We start from the raw sequence: 3,400 nt of genomic DNA, 5'->3' as shown, positions 1-3,400 counted from the left end.
AGCAGGGACACCAGGATTCAACCAATATGCTCAGCTTCAACTTAGCTTTGCACCCTTACTTCCAAATATACTTATCAGAAAAAACTGGAACTGAAATAAGGACACGAAAATACATGGAGGATCTTTTGGACTATCCTTTGGAAGGTAAATTATCTTTTTTTTTCCTTAACAAAACTGTGTAGAAAAATGTTTCACCATCTTGACTTCCAATACAAACCATCCTCTGGGCTAGCACAATGCCATTTCTTGTGTTCCTCTGTTCTTGAGAAATCTCTTAAGGTTAAGATCACAAAACAGGCTTTCTTTCCCCAGTGAGTATTAAATCTGGAGCCCAGGAGAAGAGTTCCCAAATTGTTTTTCAGTAAAAGCTTTCCATGTGTCTGACATTTTAACTTCATTTTCATAAGAAATTTGGGCATATGTAAATTTTCCAAATCTAGACTCCAGGCTATTCCTCTTTGCTATAAAACCTATGCAGCTCACAGCTGCAGAGAAAGAAATTTCAGTAGTTAATCTTCAGAGTTACCTTCAGAAAGAACTCTATGGAAAACATGCATACAATGTAGGCATCAGAATTTCCTTGCTGGGTGAGAAATGCCTGCCAAGAGTATACCTGTGGATAGAACTGCACAAGCCCATGGACTAATTACCCCCAGCCTCTTTCCTTTAGCACTTTAGGAGCAGGGAGCCTCTGTCCACTCCTCAGCAGCCCTGAGGAGGCCAACAGCTCATTGCTCTGTTCCTCCTGCAGGGTTTCCTGCTGCCTGAAAACAGAAATACCACTTTTCTTAGGAGGCTGGGCAACGGCTTGTCACCTCAACTAGAGGACACACAAACAAAAATAACACAACAAAAGGAGAGAAACCCCTTTAGGATAAAATCCTTTTGTTCTGAGTAAGTATTTTTTTTCCTTTTGTTCTAGCTAGCAGTTTTCTTAGAGGAACCTGAAAGAAAAGGAAAAGGGGGGCTGGAAAAGACATACGTGATTGAAATTAGCTGTTATCTCCAGTGTGCCACTGGACTGCACATGGGGTAATGAATTAAATGAAGTAGAAACCATGGCCTGAACTGGAAATGTGCTTTATGCCTAATGTAATTAATCTCTATTGAAACAGCTAAGTCATTTAATTTGTGTTGCATGAATAATGAAATGAAAGGGGCATATATGAATTAACTTCTTAACCAGCAGAGAAGGTACAACCTCCAGGCTTAAAAATTGATTAGGCTTTTCCTGGCAACTCTTTAGATCTATGTTCATCAGCCACAGTCCTTCTGCCATTGGTTGGTCAAAGATTGGTCTTTGTTTTTGCCATGTCTAGTTCACCTACTGCTTTTGCAAATCTACATTACAAGCACCATCATCCAAGGTGTATGCATGTGTAGTGTGCATAGTCCAGAGAGCTGCTAGCTACAGTTCTGTTTTTCTCCCTATAAAGCATTTAATCTTTTCCTTCCAAGATGGCCTTCCTCTCTATAGCCGGAAAGGACAGATAGGAGAACCATCCTATAGACATTTATATATTGGTCTGCGCCTCTGCGATCACCATGCTCCTTTGAAAGCACTGGTGTGACACACAGCCTCAGAAGGGGGCAACACCAAGAAGCTCATTCCCCTTCTTGTTCTTGCTAAGCCTGGAAATTCACCCCCACTTCCTTAGATTTCTTTAACATTTAGCAGCTTTACTAAAAGCTTATTAATAGCACATGGTAGCTGCAAATAAAAGCAAAGCTGCATTGTAAATATACTACAGCCAACTGCTGTGCCCTCAGTAGCTTTCCCACAGATGGTCCCTCTCCTCACCCTGCCACCAGATGGCAAGTGCTTGCTTCATCATATTTGTGTCCAAACATAGGCAGAAGTAGGAGGGTAAGGAGTTGAATATTTCTCAAAAAAAAAAAGAAAAGAAAAAAACCTAAGAATTTTCTGGGACAGTCCAATTTAGATTCATATTTAGAAATGTAGGGACATGGTTCTCTAGAGGGACACTGTTGGTAATGTGTGGACATATATAAGCATATGCCCTTTCAGGTAATCTCTGCTACTTTTTGCCACCTAACTCTTTTCTTATCTGTTCCTCCTGTCATCTCTTCAATCCTGTACGCATTCACTGCTGAGTCAGGGAGCAGGACAGAGCTCTGATGATCACTGTTGAAAAAAAAGTAGAAACTTAAGGCAGCAGTGATAGAGCATAGAGACAAGGAAAAAATGGAAAGGGGAGGGATCTGGTGGTTTACAAGAATGAGGAAAAGCATTGCCAATTATAGCTATTGACTAGTTTGAGCTAGATCAGAAATGAAGCCTTGGCAGGTGTAGTCTGTCAGCATCAAGTCAGCAATCTGCACTGCAGCCCTAACAACTGTTTTAGTACAATGGATGTTAAAAAGGAGAGGCCACCATAAGAGTGTCAGTCTGGTGTTCTAAGGGTTCAAAGCATTTCTTCACACCTTCATAATATTTCCTCTTTCTCATCACCAACTGTTTCAGAGATAAGAACTCACTTTAACATTCTCTGTTCCCAACTTCCTTTGTAGGAGCTTCCTGAAATGGTGTGCTATTAATCCCGGGAAACCAAAATACCACAGTGATGTACTTAAAGCATCCAAGAGACACACAGTGTCTCCTCAGCCAAGTCCACTTGCTCAGCAAGTGGGCCTGTCCTCTACCTCTCTTTTCAATGGGCCACTGGACAGAATCCAACCTAAATAAATATAAAACTAATTCTCCTTAGTCAAAAGCAGAGTCTCCAGGTGCTGCAGAACAGACATTAAGACTGGTAAAGAAGGAAGAAGGTTTGGAGGGAAACCAGGAAGATCCCCATGCCCTAACCCATTTCCATGGTGGGCATGAAATCAAGTGCTCCCCAGACCCAGAAAAACCCTCTTCACCAGAAAAGAACCTGAGAGAAAACCCTGTTTAACACACTCAGTCCTGTTCTTTGCTAGTCATCAAATGTGACACTTCAGAGATGAGGCCATCAGAGCCATTGTAGAACCGAAATTGCTCTGTCTTGGGTCATTGGCTGTGAAGAAAGCCAGCTTCCATGCTATGATGACACTCAAGTGATACTTGGAAAGGTCTATGGCCAAGGAACTTAGGCTTTCTGCCAATGGCTATGTGATTAAATCCATCTTGAAAGCAAGTTCTCCAGCCTGTGGATGATGTAGTCTTGGCTGACTTCTCACTCAAAGGACAGGAGCCACCCTGAATGAGAACCACCCAGTTAAACTGTTCCTGCATTTCTGACACTGATTGTGAGGCTACAAATATTTGTTGCTTTAAAGCCCAGTAGGGACTGTGCTAGGGTCTCCCCTAGACTATGCCTTCTTTTTAGTCTTGTCTCTCACCTTCACGTCGAATGTCCCTTGTGGGCCTTGCATTGGTTTTCTGTGGAGCTGACAT

Source organism: Heterocephalus glaber, unplaced genomic scaffold (assembly GCF_053883595.1).
Source record: "Heterocephalus glaber isolate CG9 unplaced genomic scaffold, H.glaber_assembly_v1.0 deba00001461, whole genome shotgun sequence".
In the NCBI taxonomy this organism is placed as follows: domain Eukaryota; kingdom Metazoa; phylum Chordata; class Mammalia; order Rodentia; family Bathyergidae; genus Heterocephalus; species Heterocephalus glaber.
The sequence above is the reverse complement of the archived record's forward strand: the minus strand, read 5'-3'. Positions refer to the sequence as shown.